Here is a 22,636-nt window from a genome sequence, read left to right on the forward strand (position 1 = left end):
GGAATGCATAGTGGGATGATTTGGCTGGGGTAAATATTGAGATCTTTTAGTAGATTTTTCTTTTTTATTGCCAGGGGAGCTTTGTCAGTGTTTGCAGGTATGAAATTAGTCTCGAAAGAGAGTAAACGTTTTCTGACTGTAGAGAAATTCCCTAATGCGACTTGGCGTATCATGAAGATTTCTGCATTGAGGCTATGGCTATGTTGGCAGGTGGTTTCTTTAGCTTCCATGAGAAGGACCGGGATAGGGGTGAATTTGGGGAGGCCCACAGCTACCCGTATTGCGGAATGGTATATTGTTTCAATCTTCTTTTTATTTGTCTCGGAGCATGAGGAAAAGATATGGCTTCCAAAATTTATTTTGCTTTTAATGCAACTTTTCGCAATGATTAACAGATCTTTAGTTCTCGCTCCCCATCTTTTCGAGGCAACGGCTTTGAGAATGTTGGTGTATTTGTACACTTTTTGAGATAAGTGGTTAATATGGTTTTTAAAGGTGAGATTGCGGTCGAAAATGAGACCCAGGATTCTGATATCTTCACTCCATTTGATGTTTTTTCCGTTAATGGATAGATTACGATTAGTTTTCTTTTTTTTGTTTGAAAAATTTATTGCCACGCACTTTTCCGGTACGATCTTCATGTGCCAGCACTCGCACCATTCTTGAATTTTTTGTAAGGCAGCCTGGAGGTCGTTAAGTGCTGTGTCGATTTCGGCCCCTGAGCTGATCAGAAAGATGTCGTCAGCATATGTGAACAATTTAGTATTCCTATAATGGGCTTGACATAAATCGGCAATGTATATTTGGAATAAGAAAGGGCTCAAGACCGCTCCTTGAGGGACGCCTCTATTGGTGTAAAATTTCGCTGAGTAATTACCTCTCCATTTAACTTGGGCGGAACGGTTGTTTATGAAATTGTGAATCCAGTAGGCTGCTTTCCCTTGAATTCCGGCTTGCATCATCTTCCAAATAAGTCCGTCGGTCCAGACAGAATCGTATGCTCCTTTAAGGTCAAGTGCAACTAGGAAAGTAAAAAGCTTATTGCTTCTGGATTGGAAAATTTCATGATGAATACTGGTAAGTATGACGTCGCAGCCTCTAAAAGGGAGGAAGCCAAATTGATTGGGCGGAAAGATATTGGAAGTTAGGCTATAATCAATTAAACGTTTGAGGAGCATTCTTTCCATAGTTTTCCCGAGTGTGGAGGTGAGTGATATAGGACGATACGAGGATATATCTTCGCGACTTTTACCTTTTTTGTGGATAGGGATGATATGGGCACTCTTGAAAAAATTTGGGATTTCCCCGGTTAACCAGGAATGGTTAAGCATATTGAGGATCTGGATAAGGTTGGTGTGAGAGATTCCTTTCAGAGCTTTTGCGGAAATATTGTCGGGGCCAGGAGATGAATTTCGGTTATTTTTAATAGCTTCTTCTAATTCAGTAATAGTGAAATCCTTATCCAAGTCGTTGCTTCCACTGAAATCCAATGGTATTACCATGTTTATGTTTGTGTTCTTGAAAATAGTGGCAAAGGCATTAGCTTGGGCTATGGGTGTATAAATTTCATTGGTACGAATCTTAAGGATGAGGTTGGAGTTAATTTCCTCCAGTTGGCGATTATTAAGATGTTTTATGATTTTAAAGATACTGTGATTTTTGTTTGCCATGTACATGGTCTTGCTCCAAAATTCTCTTCGTAATCTATTGCAGAGTTTTCTTAGTTGTGCACTCATCCTTTTGTATGTTTTCCAAGCCTCTTTGCTAAATTTCGTTTTTGCTATGCGTAGGAATTTCCTTTTTTTGCCCAAGAGAATATTACACTCCTGATTCCACCAGGGATTATTATTATTATTGTGTTTAAAGGCATCCAATTTGCTATTTTTATGTAGGGAATTATTCATCATTTTTCTAAAAGTATTGAGGTCGAAATCGTTACTATTGGAGAGCTGAGTGTTCACCTCCTTGAGGTAATCCTGCCAGTTCAGTTTCCAGCGTTTGCTGATTATAGTCCCGAGATGGGGAAGGTGGATCTTGACTGGGTGGTGGTCACTGTCGAAAGGGTCTGGATATACTTCGTAAGAAATGATGTTGAATAGGTCTAGAGACATGATACTGAGGTCCAAAAGAGCTGGTTTATTGTTGATTGAAAAATACGTAGGGGTAGAGCTGTTTAAAAGGGCCATATTATTCTCAGTAATCCAGTCAAGGAGCACCTCCGCATCTCGGGAGTTATTAGTGCTGCCAAGGGCACTATGGTGAATATTAAAATCGCCAACGATCAAAAAGGGGGGAGTGAGAAAATTTTTAAAAGCGTTTAGCCAGGAGTTGCTCCAGTTTCCTGATGGGGAATAAACATTGAAAATTTTTAAAGTGGTGCCGTTTAGCAGGCATTCAATCCCAAGGATTTCAGTTTGAGATGGAGGGAGATGCATGTTGATGGTTTTAGCAGAAATTTTGTTATTAATGGCGGTCAAAAGTCCGCCTCCCGGTCGGTTTTCTCTATCTTTGCGAAAAATGATTTTATCCTTCAGATGGAAGGTAGTGTTATTGTTCAAAAAAGTCTCCTGGACGGCAATGATGTCGGCTTTATGAAAAAAGGAAGAATTGAGCCAGGTGCGTTTGTTAGATATGCTACGAGCATTCCAATGTACTAAATAGCTACTTGCCATGGGGAACCAAAAAAAAAAAAAACGGAGAAAAGGAAAGATACGAACGCACCAGACAAAAGCCCGAAAGGGCCATTAAATCACCCCAGGCGACGGCCCACTGGCCTCAATTTCCATTTGGTTCCCGTTCCCAATCATATCGACGGGAGGAGCATTTTTTTTTCGCTTGCTGAAATTAATTTCAAAGTCCGAATCAAATTTGTAGGGAGGTAACTTGGTTTTACTCCCTGTGTTGCTGAGAAACCCTTGCATTAGTCTTGTGACGTTGTAATTAATTTGCGAAAGACAGCTTTTCATAACTTCCTCGATAGAGCTTTGAAGTTGACTGATCTGACTATGAATTTCTTCCTTCATTTTTTTTTCAAATTCTAACATCTTTTCCTTGAGAGTATTATTCAATTCATCCCTTGTGACAAAGTTCCCATTAGTTTCTTTAACTGTAACAGAAGCGTATGTATTTTTTGCCTTTTGGCATCTCCTTCGGGCTTCAGTGATACTGAGATGTTGTGTACATTTAAATTCTAAGATTTTTGCTTCACTAATTCGTTTTGGGCAGGAGTTGAAATTTGCCGGGTGTCCTTCCCCACAATTCGCGCATTTAGGGGGATGTGCACAGATTTCCTCGCTGTGTCTCTCAGCGCAATTGATACATGAGCCCGCTTCAGAGCATTTGCTTGTGGCATGATTATAGGCATGACAGTTCCCGCATTGCCGTGGTTTATCGATGAATAGGGTAATTTTTTTTTTCATTAGGAACAATTTAACATGTTCAGGCAGCTGGAATCCAATAATTGTAATTAATACAACTTCAGTAGGGTTTTTGCCCTGGGGGGTATTTTTTATAAAACGCCTGGCTTCTAGAACCTTCATTTTATTTTCGAGTTCAATTTCTGCTATCAAATCCGACATGCAAACTTCAGTATCGATGTCTTTAATTAAAAAGCGAGACGTGTAGTTTTCATTTATGACGTGAACCTGTATTTTAACATTGAGAAGGGTAGTTAGTTTAGCAATTTCTTTCGCACATTCTATACTTTCAGAAATTATTAGAATACTGTTTCCTCGAGTGAAAGTTATGCTAGATATATCTTTTGCATGGCTGACCTTGGAAATAATTTCCGCCTTAATATCCTTAGGTTTGTTCCGAGGGAGTTTATCCGTGCCGATCCCAGTTACAAAAATGGGAAAGGAGGTGACCCCTTTGTCATTTGCCTCGGAGATGAGGTCTGTGATTGAGAAATTTTGTGTGTGGCTGTGTGCCTCCATGGAGACCTGGTTCATGCACAGCAAAAATAAAAAAGAGAAAGAAACAAAAGGAGAACTCCTTACCTAGGAGCCAAGAGGAAGCAAACACCGAACGACTCGGGAAACCTCTGTCGAAAGTGGGAGACCAGCATGTGAAAAACTAAACGCTCAACGACGAGGAACATTGACACGCTATGTTCGATAAGAGAAAAGAAAACAATTCACCAGGAGACCGAAACGTCGCCATCTTGACCTATGAATGACCTTGAAGGAAAAATGGCTAATTCGATTCGGTAGCAATATCAACTACATAAAAGGAACAAAAAAGCAAAAATGTTGCACTGATAAGCACTGCTTCTAATAAAACAAACTATCCAAATGGTTCATCTTGAAATGAAATAACGATACATCCACAAGTTCCATCCACAGCCATCCTTTGATGAAGAGTCAGACCCTTTCCATGTTTACATGTCATCTATATGATTCCAAGAAGTGCCGCTAAAATTCGTCTGCTTTGTTATTCCTACTTTTTACTTATTGCCACCAGGGAGGTTAAAGGGAAGGAGATAAATCTTTACTATGTAGAAGTGGCAACGTTTGTTCACTTTTTCCAGAGGGCGCTGTATGTGCACCGCTCCCGACAATCGCAGCAGATCAATGTAAATGATACTAATCTCATTTTTTTAGAGGCAGCTATTAAAGCAAAAAAAAGAAAAATACTGCTGGAAATTGGTTGTAATAAGGGGCCAATATAGTGGACGATGTACAGCTTTCGTCCACAGGAAGTTGGCGCAGTATTTTGATGGAAAAATTTATTTTATTTTTTATCACCAAGTTGCCGAATTCGTCTGCTATGAATATTGCGCTGTGCGATGTTTTATTTTTTACGAGTTGGAATGTTTCTATTCCTGTAAATAATTGACGAAATGAGAATGTAATAGAATTAATTACGTAAATACTTTTTTTAATTAGTTGTAACTTTCGTGACATGCTTCGAGAACTAATTAAAGCGAAATAATTTTTTGCTTTCATGACCTTTAACAGATAAAAATAAATGTTAATATTCTATTTACTCAACTTCAAGCTGATATTGATTATAATCATTTTATTCACGTGTTTACTCACTGCTTTAAAGAGAATTGTTATCATTATTTTTTTATTATTGCATTTTTTTCGACAACCAAATGGAAAAAAAATCGAGAAACCTCATTCATTCAAAAAATTATACCTTGGAACGCTTTTTTGAGATAGTTTGTGGGGATTTCTGTTGAAATTAATCATATGTATTTTTTAAATGAAAAAGGTTTCCCGATTTTTTTTTCGATTTAGTTGTAGAAAAAAATGCAATAATAATAAAAAAATAATGATAACAATTTTTCTAAGCAGGTACATGAATAAAATGATTATACTCAATATCAGCTTGAAGTTAAGTGAATAGAACATTAACATTTATTTTTATCTGTTAAAGATCGTGAAAGCAAAAAATTATTTCGTTTTTCTCGAAACATGTCACGAAATTTACAACTAATTAAAAAAAGTATTTCCGTAATTAATTCTACTACATTCTCATTTCGTCAATTATTTACAGGAATAGAAACATTCCAACTCGTAAAAAATAAAACATCGCACAGCGCAATATTAATAGCAGACGAATTCCGCAAGTTGGTGATGAAAAATAAAATAAAATTTTCCATCAAAAAACTGCGCTAACTTCCTGTGGACGAAAGCCGTACATCGTCCACTATATTGGCCCCTTATTACAACCAATTCCCAGTAGTATTTTTCTTTTCTTGCTTTAATAGCTGTCTCTAAAAAAAATGAGAAACTTAGCATCATTAACATTGATCTGCTGCGATTGTTGGGAGCGGTGCACATACAGCGTCCTCTGGAAAAAGTGAACAAACGTTGCCACCGTTGCCACTTTTATACTAGCAATACCACCGTAGGACATTTCTCTCATAGCCACTAATGCATAAATCCACATCCTAGAGCTTTCGCGAAGGGCTTTTCCCTGATTGGCTACCATGCTGGCGTGACGTCTACCGTTTAACCGGAAATGAAGTGTATGCGTGTGACGTCACGTCACTCCCTTACATGCCAGCTCTACTTTACCATGTTAATCCTACGAGGATGCTGAGTGAGGTATAATATTTGGGAAATTAGGAAAGGTTTTATCTATTTCTTCGGTTTCAAAAGCACTTATTTCAATACCAGGTAAGTCGAAGCATCAAATGCAATCAGTCTTATGTTCATTTTAAATACAGATTTTATTTGAGAGATAGATAAAGTTTTGTTTACGTTCGCGTAGTGAACCATTGAGCCACCATTCTGCAAGTGGTGTTATTATATAGTCGTACATTTTCCTTCCATCGAAAACTACTTGAATTGATGAAACTATTTTCATATTAGATGAGTAAAAGTCACCAAAAAATCCGTATTTCATGAAATTTATTGGTTTTTTCTTCGATTTTTCAGAATAACATAAATGTTTGTTTACATTCGTTGAGGTGAAGTGTTGTTGTTAATTTTGCCTCTTGTTAAAAAAATTCTGCTTATTTCAACTCAGTTAGGAAGCTTTTTATGACATTTTATAGTCTGTTAAAGCATTATATGCAAGGCGTATATCATAAAATTTTGTTTATAATCACTGAATGAACCACCCTTTTCTACGTTGTGTTGCTACTATTTTAAACTCTAAACAAATGCGTTACACATTTTTCTCTCATTAAAAACAAGTTACATTGAGATTAAATGAGTTAAAGTCACCAAATAAGTGGCATTTCTTTAATTTTATGTGTTTTTTTCCTTTTTTTAAAAATAAAATGAATGCTTGTTTACAATTCGTCGTACCGATAGCATACGTTATATCGTCTGACGATTCTGTTTATTCTGCAGATATTAATTTATCCTAGATTAGCCTTAAGTTTTATTATTTTGGTTCAAAGTAAGTTAGAGCGAGGAATGCAATAATTATGAAGTATAGTCTAGGTTCAGTTAACCACCCATGTTCCATGTTGTGATTTTCACTGTTCACTAATCACTGCAGGTTTTTCTTGGATTACAAACCATTTGCATAGGTAAAAGATTTAAACTAAAGTTACAACATACATATATGTATTTCATACATTTCATGTACCGTTTTTTGTTCTTTAGATTTAGACGTTTGTCCACATTTGTTGAACCTATATCCACCTATAATGTCATTTGCTATGTAGTGTTGGTGTTATTTTCTGCTTTTATTAATTTTTTCTTAAAATTTTATTCATAGCTTTACATTTAAAAAAAATTTGTCTAAATGTCTAAAGCATTTCAAACAGTACATTTTGAGCTGTGATGCAAAGATTTTCTAGACATAGTTTAAACTTTAAAACTGTTGTCAAAAGCAACAAATTTTTGTAAAAAATATTTTTCTTCAAGAAAGTTACATGATCGTGACAATACCCAAAGGAGGCAAGGTAAGAGAAAGGGCAAATCTGCATCTTGCATCAGAAAACAATGGAATTCCGGGGTAGTCTAGGAAAAGTTTTGGTCTTTAAGCTGTTCTACACTGTGACTTTTACTATCAAAATTCCAAGTATTTTGTTTAGGTGTGTAATACCTTCAGTGCTTGCTTTTAGCCGACACTCATTTTTCAATATCATTCAAACATGATTTCTAAGAATATATGCTGAAAATTGCTTAATTGAAATGTGTTATTTACTTATAAATCTGATGATTTTTGAATATTTTGATGAGAACACTTTATCTGCTTAGTTGTGTTTATGTACATCTTTTGATATATTCCTTTTTTCTTTTAGAACCCTGAATTTTTTTGTTTACGTTTGCAATCACTTCAGTGGGTGTGATGGCTCACATTCTAAAGAGATGGAAGCAGGAGAAAATTGGACCAGAAATATAAGGTATAATTCAGTTTTGTTATGTTAATATCTATGCATAATCATTTAAATAATTTTAGACAGTAAGAATTAAAAATGTATTTAGTTAGTCTGTTGGATCATTCAAGAACCTGACATATTTATTACCTTTTACATACATTACTACTAAGTAATCATAAATATGTATCCTGCACGAGAACTATCACGTGAGGAAACCGAAAAAATAACTTCATTCAAAAAATTGAAATACTGTCAGCCACGTTTAATGGGATAACAAATAAAAACCTCCCAGAACAAAAATATTTCCCCATTAACACAATGTTAACCATCCCCACTTAATCAAATAATTTCCCGGGACAATCAAATAATATTCATCGGTTTTCGCAAAAATTCTTGCTGAGAAAATTTTTGAATAAATTAGAAATGAAAAAGTAAGAATTGTTGATACAAAAAAAAATTATATATATATATTTCGCCATCAACGGGTGAGAAAAAACTTTTTTCTCCATCCAAAAACATTCTCTGTTCTATCTAATTTCTTTTGTTGACCACACAATAAATAACGCATTCAGTAATTAAATTAAATAATACTAAGAAATATACACATTTCAGACGAAAGTAAAAAGTGATGAATATCAAATGTAAAACATGGCAGACGAGGAGAGAAGAAAAGATGTTAGGAAAGTTTCATGTATTAAATGGAATGCAGACTATTTACACATTAAATTTTGTCCTAATGATTACAGAGCTACATTTGTTCTTTAAAAATTACACCCTGTCCTAGGTATGCTTGCCATGCCACAGCTTCATTCTTTTTTGAATGAAAGAATTAATTTAAATGACTTAACGAATATCTATCATAAAGACACAAATTATTTCATGGTAAACTGTCATTCATATTTTATGTAAATTTTATTTAGAAAACATCAGATTAGTCATAATTATTGTTCTGCTAAACTTTTGCATATTTTATGTTAAAGATATTTTTTTTAAAAATTTAAATATAAATGTTCTGTCACCACATTATTACTTCAGCTTTAATTATTTCTTTTTTACTTCACCTTTTTTTATTTATTTTTCTGTGATGGGATTATTAATGTTCTATACTACAATCTGCCTACATATTGTTTAATGCAGTGGAGAAAACAGTTTTTCTCACAGAATGGAGTGGCAAACCTCTGTTTTAAACCTTTCATACTCAAAAAGAATTTGTGTGCAGCATTTTTTTAATGGTCATCCAGTGTTCATACTCTATTTAGATGAAAAAGTTACATGACTTCAATGAAAATTTTCATGACCTTGTTATATGAAGAGAATAGCACTATTTAATCTCAAATTTGTTAATTTTTGGAAATGAGCATTAGCAAAACGTCTACATGAATGCCACAGCCTCATAGAAGCACTTACTCATAATGGAAAAATTATAATTGTACACTTAAAAAACCAGACTATTCTTATTTGTCTTCATCATATAAATTTAAGTGAAGTACAAATGCAGTGAAACGAGTATGATGCTTAAATGTCGGATGTTTTTTTATAAACTGGCAAAATGATAATGAATGAGACAAAGATTGAATGAGTCATCACTAAGTTTCAATAAAGTTGCCTTAGTATCAACAGTGCATTTAATCATCCACATAACTTGATAGTATTTTGGTTCTTTAAAGTAAAGCCACAAAGTTTATTTTTTTATGTTTCTAAACCAAATCTTTTTTTGAAAAAAAATTCAGTAATGAATCAATCTTCTGATTCAAAAGTATACTTGTTTTGTTTACTTATTTGAACATTTTCAAATGCATATTGATTAATAAGTTCAGAAATTTCAAAACATGTTTGATTCCTGACATTGAACGTAGCAGTGGGTAGCATGGATTAATTTTGAGGGCCATATGTTGGGCACTACTGTTTTAGAGTATAAGAATTCCTCTTTTTCTGTATTCTATTGCCTGACTAAAGATCTTTATTTTCTAAAACCTTCAACAAATTAAGATATATTCTGATAAATTTAATAATAAAGTTCTTACGAGTGATGGAATCGAACTCGGATGTAATTAAATCACTTTTTTTGAGTGGGCTTGGCAAAACTAAGAACGAGAAATTTCGCTACTACGGAATATGAATCATAAGAGGTGTTGAAAATGACAGTGAATTCAAAATAAGTGATGCCAAAGCAGTAAAATCACATCGCAAAAAAAAAGGCAAGCGGCTGCGACATAAGTGAATGCAATGAGATTTCAAAGTTCAGATTTGATTTAGGGATCATTGAATTTTCCACTTTTAATAGCTTTTGTGTGCTATTCTGTTAAATCACTTAAGATTTCTAATGCTGTTTTAGTTAATATTACTTTCTCTTTGTCTACGACATTTTTCCATGACTTTTCCAGGTCTGAAAAAAATTCGTTCATTTTTTTTTCAGTGAATTTCCAGGGTTTCCAAGACCCGAACTATGGTCATCAAAACTGGAGTGTCTGGAGTCATTAGCCTAGCAATACGTTTTTCATATGAACTGATATTTGCTTACAGCTTAAGATGTTTGTATTGATTGTTGGATTGGTACATATTATGAATGTATGTAAAAAAAATTAAAAGTTTTTATGTAAAAAAAAAATCTAACATTCAAAAGAATAAATCTTTTTAAAAGTATATATTTGTCTTACTTTTTATGCTTTTCTTTTTAATGGGTATTTAATTCAAGAAATGTCAGAGAAATAACAAATATTCATTTCCTGGAAATGTAGTTATTCTCAAAGTGGATTATTTAAGCATAAGTTTTTTCGGCAGAAACTTTTAAAAAACAAAACTAAATGGAATGGACTTTAAAAAAAAATTTCTTCAGTACTGTTGAATTAATTTTTAAATGTGTTGATTTAATATTTTTTTATTATCATGAATGTTTACACAATTTGGGTAATTTAATGCAATGCAGCAGATGGAGACACATTGTTAATGTAGGAAGAATAAAGGGAATATTTCCCCGAATAGTTTACCAGCTTCCAATATAGTTAAGTTTTCAGCATAGGCTTCTCGTGCAGGAGGGAAAACTGCTCCCTTACTTCAAAAGATAAATATTAATGATAGATTGAAAAGTGATTTTTACAGGGTGGATTAATTTATTTCATGAAAACAAAATTTACAAATATACTTTTCTCATATTTCATAAGAATAGAACTTTTAATTGGAAATGGGCAGTTTACAATGGTTATCCAATGTAATTTTTCATGCTGTGTTCCATATATATAGAGGCCTTTTAACCAGTAATGTTAAAAACTAATAATGTAAGCCAAATTTAAAAATACAAATTCAGCTTTGGAGGCACTGAAGCCTCCTCACTTCTTTTGACCTTTGTAGTGCACCAGGTGCCAATGATTTTCTGGAATCCCTTAAAAGATGACAAAGACTTATAAATTTGCATTGCGGTAAGCCGCTGCATTTATTGCTTTTTTTTTTTTGTGTGTCAACATTCTGTGTTCTGCCAGATGTCATCGATAAGCTCACTTCTTTTGCATTGAAGAAAAGGGCTCCTCATAACAATGAAACTGCAATACATCGAATGTAGCTGCGTATTATTCTGAACTCAGGTGTGACAAATCAAACCATTTAACAATGCCATCTGTAAAAGGAACGAATATATTCACATTTATAGGAAGTACCAGAAATTTATACATAAGACATTATGATGATAAGAATTGTAGAAATATGGTAAACAAAAAAGACAAGGTTTATTTTCTGTTAATAAATCTAACTACATACATAACAAAAGAAAAAAATCATAGTATGGAACTAAGATTTTAGAAATTTAAAACCATGGTGATGCAGTTGTTGTGAATGATACAGATAAAAATCAGCTGTTTTTTAAATGTAACAAATAATGAATGCTACTGATTCCAAAGATATTTTGAGAATTTGTAATCTGTACCTAAAATTTTTATCTGAAAAGTTTTGCCAATCTTCCAAAAAAAGGTAACAGTAGGGATATTTAAACTATTTCACTATTTTCATTCAAGAAAATCTGAAAAAAAAAATAATAATAATAATTATATCATACAGTGCATTTTAAAAATATAAATAAAACATATGTCTTGTAAAGTACACAGTCTATTCTCAAACCCACTGACCTGAAATTTGCAATTGAGGCAGTGAGAAGCAAAGGGATGCAGGTGCCAAAATTAAATTAGAGATAACTGGGACAAAATGTAGGTGAACCTCTCCTCTGTTTTGGGGCAAAAGATAGTAGCAGGGGGGTGGAGAAAGGACACCTGTTGGCTCGAGCCTGAAGGGGGGGCCCCAGATTTTTTTCAAAATGAGGGGGGAAAATATGTGTAGAGCCGTAGGTGTAAACAATTTGGAGGGGGCTTGTAAAAGGTTAATGAAAGCCTACCTATGACGGCAACTTCAAACATTTTTTACTGAAAACTTGAAAATGTCCATTTACATCCCTTTGCTTTTCAGTTTCAACAGTCTAAAATTTGCACAATATTTCAGATCAAAACAATGAAATTTACACTAAAACATAGGGTTGGAATTTGAAATATAGCCAATATTTAAAATTAATGATAAAAAAGTTAAATGTTTAAAAAATGGAATAAATTTGTGTATTGAAGTTAAATCCAAACACTGTTTTAATAAGTCTATCATAATTATTTCATGCTAGAATTTATACTGATTGTCTGACAGATTTCACTACAAAGCTTTCTTTCTGGTGGTTTTTAAAATGTAAGACATTCTCTTACAATTTCATTTCATAAATAAAGCAGTTACTTTCAGTTAAGTATTTTTGATTGAAAAAGGGGGGTAAAATCAATATGTGAGGAAATAAAATAAGTACAAGTTCTAGAACACTGAATAATAAAAAATACATACACATAACGTTATAGGTTTAATTTCTTTTGACCTAGGCTAATTTGTTTTCTTTAAAAATACTGCAGAAAATGACAGAAGTAAAATTAAATGATCGTTATGAGCTATAAATAATTGAAAATAAATTAAGAATGCTGCAACAGAGAACTAATTGTAAAATTATTGTAACGAAAGCTTTTCTAAAGTTGGAAAAAAATTCAGAACTTTTCCATGAATTCAACTTCAGAAAATTTGTACACAAAACACTGAATAACAATTTGTAAATCTGCACTGTGATATTTTGTGACGTATTAAAAACTTGTAAACAGTATGAAAATGAGGTACATTTTTAAATGTCTGGCTAGTGACACCACTCACAAAAACCAATTGCACACAATGTTTTAAGTTTTAATAACTGTAATTAATTTTTGACAGTTATGTTGTTAAATGTTGAATATAGAATAGAAAATCATAAATATTTACATATAATCAGATATAAAACAAAAATCCAAAATTATTCAATGAATGCTAATAGCAATGTTTAGAAATCCTTAGAAAAAGTAACCAGTCCGTAAACAAAATGACTGGTCGACTAAACACCAAATGTAGTTAAACTTGAAATGTGTTCCTACATCAGATTGTAGCTAACAAATTTAAAGGGTGAACTTAAAAAGGGCTCACGAAAAACACATTTAATACATTCCAGGAATTCAAAAATTCATTTTTAATATTTTGAAGCAAAAAATTACAAAACAAAACAGAACTTTACACTTAAACTTGTTTTTGTGCGGTCTTTTTTGTATAATTTAGCAGTAGTTTTTGTTGCAAAAACTTTTTACAGCTACTCATGAAGTTGCAGACAATTATTTTATTAGAATTGTTTTCATGCAATCAATATTCACTACACAAAAACATGTTTGAGTGTACTGAATTTAATGTTTACTAGTGGTTTTAAAAAACAAATGATTCCAAAGAAAATACCATTGAGTTTCTGGAACCAAATTAGCAACTTTGGACCCCCATTGCATCTGAACTTGGGCCTATGCAAACAAATCACTCTATCTGGGCTCATAACTAAGGCGAATTCCCTAGAATCCAGAATTTGTCCAGATCCATGACCCTCAAAGAAGTGGCGTTTGGTACAAAGATAGTTTTTCTGTGAAAAACAAACATTGGTAATGTTAAACAGTAAGTTATCACCTCAAAGTCAGAAATACATGCAATACACTGACAAACTAGTTATTACGCACATCGAGTGCAGTTTTGTCCTTGTTATTAACTCATCAGTCTGGAATAGTGAATATCCAAGCTGGAGACATATGTCATCTCTGAGAGGGCCAAAAAACTGTTTACTACTAGTTTGCTGGAATTCTCAGGATTGATGGATATGCTAACTTTGCTTTAGCAGAAATTAATGGAGGAAAAAATGGAAAGTTATTACATAATCCAAAAGGTTTAACAAAAATTGAAAATTTATGATTAAACCCCACTTATATAAACCAGATAACCCCCACATCAACACCGGATAACCACCCCAACAGTACCGTATGACCAGCTGGTTATCCTGCAAAAATCTGCCGGATATCCTATCCCGAGAGGATCGGCCGGATTGGATATCGGAGAGTAGAAAAATGAGCCGGATAGCTATTGGGTATCCGTTGCATCCCTAACTGCAACCATTTTACTTAAATTTTGATTTTTCGTAAAATCTTCAAAATGTAGTTATGATTGGCTTAATTAAAAATTCATCTGAGAAAAATTTACCTAAATTTAATCAAATGAAATTATTGCAAATTTAAAAATAAAACATTAAAGCTGTAAATAATATGAAATTTCTGAATTACGGATGATCATCAAATACTATTGTTAAAGCAAGCCTAACCCGACAGCATCCCAATGCTATGATTAGGTAGGCTTCACAATGCTGCCAGGATAGGTTTGCTCCGACTTTAGTCTCACGGACTTCAACTCTATTCCATGGTGGTCGGACCAGGGACCAAGACCCGTAATTAAGACATAGGGGGGTCCTAGGTCGTCAGGGCTCCTCTGGAGTCAATCCTTACAATTTTAACAATTAGCCAAAATAGTTAAGGGCTTTTGGGTGTCCTAGGCCTAGTTTGCCACTTCGGTAATTAGGGCTTAGGTTCGACACAGTTTTCACTGGCGTTGGACCAGCGGACAACCAGTGATTTCTAATGCTGCTCATGGGGGAAAATATTATTAGCATATGTGCCAACTTTTGGAAACGGGTATCAGTAAAACTTTTATGTGAACATCTTCCATCTAATTAAAAGTTTTCTTAAATTAAATTAAGAGGAGGTAATCTAGAACTGAGGTTTTTAACCTTTCTGAATCCATGTACTGCTCTTGCGTATCATTAACTATGGGTAGCTCCAACAACAACTTTTCCTTTATTGATATTTATTAAACGTCTCAATTTAAAATTTTACATGCTATGAGCATGAACAAGTCACACATATGATTTTTAAGCCCAGGCTTTAACTTTGTTCAAGAGGTAGTGGAATTAATGTCTAAAAAATACTATAAAATCACAGCAGAAAATAAGGTGATAAATGAAATAACACAGGACAGGCAGATATCGGTTCAACAGATCCAAACACTTGTCTTACTCTCAAAAACAAAAGAAGTACATAAAATGAATGAAATGCAGTTCACTTTGTTGACTCTGACTGACTGATTACCAATGCAAATGGATTTTAATGTAAGGTAAACCTGCTGTGCTTAGTGAAAATTGATGCGTCACAACACCGAATATGGTATTTCAGTGAACATAGACAATAGCTTGCATTTGTTATTTAAACTTACTTTGAAATATAAGAATAAAATTAAAGACGAATAAATTCCAGAAAGAATTTAATACCAGTAGAATAAACGGTACCAGCAAACGTTATAACGTAGAAGGATGTTATCTGTACTACAAACATAAACAAACATTATCTCGTTTAAAAAATAAAAAACATTAAAATTAGGGAAAAAGGTATACTTAATCTCAAAGTGAATAGTTTTTTTAAGTGAAAAATGTGTAATGAATTTGTTTCACGAGAGAAATAGTAACAACACAACGTGGAACAGGGTGGTTCAATCAGTGATTATAAACAAAATTTTATAATATACGCATTGCATATGATGCTTTAAAATACTATGAAATGTCATGAAAAGCTTCATAACTAAGTTGAAATATGCAGAATTTTTTGTAAAAAAAGAGGCAGAATTAACACCAACACTTACACCTTAACGAATGTAAACAAGCATTTGTATTGTTCTGGAAAACCGAAAAAAAACCCCATTAATTTCGTGAAATACGGATTTTTTGGTGACTTTTACTCATCTAATATCGAAATAGTTTCATTAATTCAAATAGTGAATAACAGTAACAACACATGCAATGTGGCTCAATGATACACTACGCGAACGTAAACAAAACTTTATCTAATTCTCCAATAAAATCTGTACCTAAAATGAACATAACACTGAATGCATTTGATACTTCAACTAACCTGGTATTGAAATAAGTGCTTTTTAAACCGCATAAATGGATTAAACCTTTTCAAATTCCACACATATAGACCTCACTTTCCTCTTCTTCGTAGAGATAACATTTAAAACAGAATGTCCGCAGCCCGGAAGTGACATTTTCGGTTATATGTTAAACGTCACTGAATGACTTCACCAGCAGATAGCCAATCAGGGAAAAGCAGTTCGCGAAAGCTCTAGGATGTGGATTTATGCGCCACTAATAGCCACTAGAGTTTTCTTTCAGTCACGGTCTCAGCTACATTTGAAGACCTGCTCAAAAGACAAAATTGTGGTAAAGCCGATTTCTTTTCCTTTCTTTTTTTTTCACATTCGAGTTTAATCGGTTGTGACTTTGACTTTGATTGAAAAAGATTTTGGCGCAAAAAGTTTGTTAATGCGCGGGAATATCTGTTTACATAACATAGGTATAATTACAGTTTTGAACCTGTTATGCAACAAATTTTAGTTTTGTGGTGAAAGGCTTGACAACTGTGGTAAGGACTTTAAATGTTTGCGTTTGTCTATGTTTTCACGTTCAACTAAGTTTTATTTTCATGCACGTTTTTCAAATTTTTGTATTAAAAATGTTTTATGGAATGATACGATGATTCAAAATAAAATATTTTATAAACAATTTAATTTTTAGGTGTTAAATCTGCAGCTTAAACGAATATGCCTCAACGAATCAAGGTTTGTTTCGAATTTCTTTTATGATTTGTTTTAGTAGCAGATTAAAAAAAAAAAAGTTGCTGAAACAACGCGTTTTTTTTTAACATTATTTTGCGCTAATGTGATTTGCGAACTGATGAGAGATTTCTGGCCTAATGAAAGCTGATATCTCATTACTATTGTTTTTTTATTTTATTGTTTCTTATTAAGAACTTTTGAATTTATAATATTTACTCTTTCATTATTATTTGATATTTTGAGTTCCAATGCTTATTTTGGGGATATTTCGATAATTGGGAATCTGGCATTATCCTTTTTATAGGTATATAACATTAAAGAAATAGTACAAATCTAGAACATAACATGATAGGATATAATACTTACATGTAAAGTTTAGAAGATGACGAAATATCTGTTAAAAACAAAACATGTTATTCTTGCAATAAATTTGACTCTCAATGCTACCAACTACATAAACTATTCACCCCACTGTTTCGATTCACACCATTTTACAGCATCTCAAGCCTTTTTCCCTGAGTGCCATTTCTTGTGAATGTTATTAACAAAGAATTGTTCTTATTAACTTAAGAACTTTGTTCTTAAAAAGATTAATTTAAGGTGATTAAGATAAGTTTTGGGATTTTTCCTTTGGTTTTGAACACAAAGCAAATAGAGAGCTACACAAAAATTTCTTATGGCATATTTCAAATTTGTAACCAATTTATAACACAAAGTCATCATACATGACAAACAAAATTATTTCAGATAAAGAAAGGAGAAAACTGATTTTAACCTAATTTATTTATAACGTTGAAAAAACAGAAACTTGCCAAAACTTCTATGCATTTGCAAGGAAGTACACACCTCAAATTCTAACCATGTTTGGTGATATGTTTTGCTGATGGAACATCATAACCTTCAATATAACAACATTGAAAATGTTGACTAAATCACTTTGCACTTAAATATACAAAATTTAAATAATATTAATGTTTTATGTTAAATTAAATGAATGTCAAAAATATCATAAATGTGTTACAGAACAATAAAATATCAATTTATATTGCAAACTACAGTCTACTCCCGATTATCCGTGCTAATCACCGGGCGGGGTAGCACGGATAATCCGAAAAATCATTTAAGGAATATGCAGGGTAACTATTTAAGGGGAAATTAGAAAAAACTAAATATTCACACAAGCAGGAACTTTTCTTTGAAATTTATTTCTTAAAAAAAGTCAGTGATACATTTTTGCTCTCTTTGTTTGTTTAAATTGTTGCGTATGTCCGTACGAATTTTTCTTACGGCAATTATTTCTTCGTAATCGTAACTTCTTTCATTAATGTAATACAATAAATGTTCCACAGATTTTAGAGCAGTAGAATGTGAAATTGTTTAATCTTCATGTTCTTCATCTTCGTTTTCGGTATCATCACTTGCGTTTGATTCAGTAACTAGACAATGATATTTTCATCAGTTAGACATTGAAATCCTGATTCACATTCGTCGCTTTTAAACCACTCTTTGACATTTTCAGCGTCAACTGATTCGAAACCTTCGATTTCTTTAACTTCCTCAATGATGTTATCGATATTATCGAACTACAGATTAATTTAAGGTGTTGTTATCAATATTATCGATAACAACACCTTAAATTATTAATGTTATCGATATTATCGATAACATCATCGAAGTTTAGAAAAGTGTGATTCCGAAATGATGCACGGATAATCCGCAAACCGGATAATCCGCACACGGATAATCGGGGGTATACTGTATATCATTAAAATAGCAGTTGTTCAGGCAAATAGTATGAAGAAACAAAAAGCCATGACGACAAAAATAGGCAAAGTTATAATTTAAAAAAAAAATTAAAGCATTTTGCCTCAATACAATTTACTGTTTTTGTAAGGCCAATAATAGGTCATAACAAGGGCAAAATATTATTTAAATATGTTTTTCGCGCAAGGCGTTACAACACTTTGAATATCAGTAAAATGTGACATTTTCCCGATTTCGAACTAATGTAACTCTAGAAGCACATTAAACTTACCTCAGTTAATTATGCATTTTTTAAAGTGCATATACTTACCTTTCAAGTGACAGTACTTTTGCCGTGGCAACTGAAAGGTGCAATCTCAGGGGTCTGTCCAGGATTTTTCACAGGGTCCGTTTTTTTGTGAAAAATTAAATAATTTTGTGAAAAATGAAAAACTTTTGTAAAAAATCAAATAATTTTTGCAAAAAAAAAAAAATTTTTTTTTTGTTAAAACGAAATTTTATAATTTAGAAATGGCACAAACTGCATCAATTAAACTGAAAGTTGAGTGTTTTCCTCTTCTATGTCGAGAATATCATTCTGGAGTGTTTTTCTAATATTTGGCGGGGGGGGGGGGGGCATCACTCTCTCAAGTATCAATATTTACACACACATTCACATTCTACATTATGTTAAATTATACTACAAATATTTCTGTCCAGTATTTAAAATAATTGTAATAAAAAAATAAATAAAATTCAGAATAGGGTTCAGCATTTAACTTTGTGACCCAAGACACTTAAAAAGCACAGAATTTCATTTAAAACTTATAAATTCCGTGATTTTAACAAAAGTAAAAAGTTATTTTAATTGTTTACCTCTTAACAAAGTGTAATAAACATCAAAAATTTGAAAAATCGGATTCTGATAGCGGATGCAAAGAGATCGCAATTCTCAAAGTGAAGGCATCAAAAATATAAAAACGACTTGCAAAAGAAATATTTTTGATAAAATTATTTTAAAATTGCATTTTAGAGTGTCCTATGATAAACATTTCATTAACATCTGTGGACACAGTTGAAGCAAAAAAAAAAAAAAAAATAAATAAAATAAAATAAACCATCTATTCAGCATTTTAATTTTTGACTCATAACAGAAAATGGAATTTTGCTTTAAGAACTTGAAATGAGAGTTCTAACAGAAATAAAGAGACTTTTCATTTATTTGCATCCTAATAAAGCGAAGTTAGATCGAAAAAAGAACAAAATATGATTCTCATATCGGATGTTAAAAGATTGCATTTTTCAAAATGTAGACATCTAAAGAAAAAAACGGTAATTAAAAGAGTTTATTTAAAGTTAATCATCCTTGTTAGCATCGAAAAATCAAAACCCATATAATTTTCTCCCAAAATAACAATTAAACATCGCACCGCACCGTAAAAACACAAATATTGACAAGCTAGTAAAATTATGAGAAGATTTTCTAATCAAGGCATTATAAAGGTTCAGCGCCAGACGCTAAGTGGTGATAATTTTGAAGTTGGTAACCCTATCTAGCTGAAGCGATCATATTTTTTCCCCACTCTTACTATCCTTTTGCTGTTCTAAGTTCATTTCACAGATATGTTATTATTTTTTATTAAATCATGAGCGGGGGGGGGGGGGAGTACTTACCAATAGCCTTTTCAGAAAAGTTTACAACAACACCGCTGCTAATTAGCTGTGATAAAACAAACAACCATTATTTATTTGGCAGTAGCAATTATTTATGGCTTGCAGGAGCAATGCAAAAGTGCGATTTTTTTTTCTTTCAAAATTAGCCGATTTTGTATAAGCTGATCCCTCTAATTTGACTTCAAAAAAGGTTCCAAAAATTATCGGTTTATACACAGAAATATGTGTTATTGTGCTTTCAGATTTGCTCTTTCAATAAACAATTTGTGAAAGATCCGATCTTGTTTATCAGAATTTTGTGAAGGGTCCGTTTTGTTTGAACTTGTTTGATCGGGATTTTGTAAAAGGTCCATTTTGTTTGATTGGGATTTTGTGAACGGTCCGTTTTGCTTGATCGGATTTTCGTGAAGGGTCCGTTAACGGACCCAAATATCCTCTGGCCAGACCCCTGAATCTGTTTTTGAACCTCAAAAATGTTTAAAAACGTCAAATGCCACTTTTTTGTGACCTTCATTGACCTTGTGGCAACAACTTGCCACCAATTTAGCATTCATTTTGTAAAGTTTGAACCTTCTACTCTTCATACATTAAAAAGAATTTGGAGGCAAATTGTTCTCGGCAACAACTGTGGCTGATAGCAATTTCCATGTCTTAAAAATCGGCTCATTTTTTGCAGTCGCTCGTGGACTTGTATTGAGCCCGTAAAAACTGAACAACTCAACTTCAGAACGAAAAATTCTGGATTTGGGCTTTTGACAAGACAAGTAATAATTGCTAATTTTTTGGAAGAAATCTTAAATGGCATGAATCACCTCGTAATGCTAGGCGTGACAAGTTTCTCAGATTCCTGCTCTTAAATAAGAGACTGTAATAATAATCAATCAATGCAACCATGTTTGACAAGTTTTTGACAGTTAGTGATTTTAACCACAGTATTTATCGCCATGTAGAAACCCTTTTTTTTGACATGGTTATAAATGTCAAAAACCAAATTTCTGTCTACAATTTGTCTAAAACTTTAACATTGACAATAAAATTACCAGGCCCGGATCTACATACCTGCTACCCGCAGTGCGTATATATACACTATCAGTAGTATAATTTTTTTGCATTAGTCCATTCTTAATGTATAATTTTAAGCTTTAGTGATATTTACTCATGATTTTTTTGTGTTAATTTTATTACAAAACAACAAGTGCTGTATAATTATTTTAATTTTCTCTTTCCAGAAAATAAAACTAGAGGAAAAGGAAGAGTATAAACTTGAGGTATGAGAAATCAGTCAGCTGCTCAAGTTTTCACTATCTATTATATTTATTTTATAGAGTATTAATCTTACTTTTATTTTACTGTCCCTAGATGGAGAGTGATATAGAAAATGAGGTAAGATATTTCTTTAGTTTTATAAGAATACTTACTGTCTTAAATAATTCCTTGATTTTGGCTGACTCTAGCAAGACCCATTGCTAAAAATTTCTTTCTACTGGGGTTGCCAAAAGTCCTTTATACATTTTAAATGTCATAGAAAACATGACATTGTAAAAGAATTAAAAATGAAAAAAGTAATTATAAGTAATTACTTGATCCTCACATTAAGAAAAAAATAAATGTCATGTGAGGTGTTTAATCATTTTAAACCAAAAGCAATACCTTTCATTATCAGATTTCATTATGTGTACCATTGATGGACATGGAAAGAGCGTGAGTGCCATTTAGGTGTGGTTCGAACAATGTACGGTATGTACACATTGAACCAGGGCCGGATTTAGGGGAGGGCAGGCGCGGCTACTGCTCCAGGGCCTTCACAACAAAGGGGCCCCCACAAAATAAAAGTTTTACAAAATTTCCTAACTTTCACGAGTTGAAAATATCGGATATATACATATATATCAAAATATTCAGATATATATCAAAGTATCGGATATTTTCGAAAATATGATGATCTTTTCGAACCCTGATTAGGGGCCTCCACTCCTTCATTGCCCCGTGGCCTCCACACTTCTAAATCCGGCCCTGCATTGAACTCTGGTAATGAAAGATATTGCTTTCTGTTTAATAAAATGATTAAACACCTCTTAAGACGTGGGTTTTATAATGCAGCGGTTACTTATAATTAAACTTTTTCTTTTTTTATTGATGTCATAAACAATTCTTAAACCTATGAAGTATTAGGCGCAGACTTTATATTATTCGACAATTTATTGCTTTCCTATGAATTTTTAAAGTGTGCCACCCCTTTTCCGATTTCTAAACTAATTTGTGCTAACTTGCACAGCTGTAATTGTTAACGGGCTCCTGAACATTGCAAAGCAGCAGTTTTGTATGTTTGAAAAGTTATTTTCAAATTTGTGGTCTCTAGCTAAATGTTAT

At 32.8% G+C, this 22,636-nt stretch overlaps 2 long non-coding RNA genes across 2 annotated transcripts; both read left to right on the forward strand.

Annotated features, from left to right (window-relative positions):
• Positions 1-6,018: 6,018 nt before the first annotated feature.
• LOC129217267 (uncharacterized) lies at positions 6,019-10,333 on the forward strand. Its single transcript, XR_008580229.1, has 3 exons — positions 6,019-6,128; positions 7,712-7,813; positions 10,206-10,333. It is a non-coding gene; the product is annotated as an uncharacterized LOC129217267 (long non-coding RNA).
• A 6,185-nt stretch (positions 10,334-16,518) lies between these two features.
• Positions 16,519-21,650, forward strand: LOC129217969 (uncharacterized). Its single transcript, XR_008580310.1, has 4 exons — positions 16,519-16,656; positions 16,809-16,852; positions 21,496-21,534; positions 21,626-21,650. It is a non-coding gene; the product is annotated as an uncharacterized LOC129217969 (long non-coding RNA).
• The last annotated feature ends 986 nt before the right edge of the window (positions 21,651-22,636 follow it).

The sequence above is a fragment of the Uloborus diversus genome, chromosome 1 (genome assembly GCF_026930045.1).
Source record: "Uloborus diversus isolate 005 chromosome 1, Udiv.v.3.1, whole genome shotgun sequence".
Taxonomy (NCBI): Eukaryota; Metazoa; Arthropoda; class Arachnida; order Araneae; family Uloboridae; genus Uloborus; species Uloborus diversus.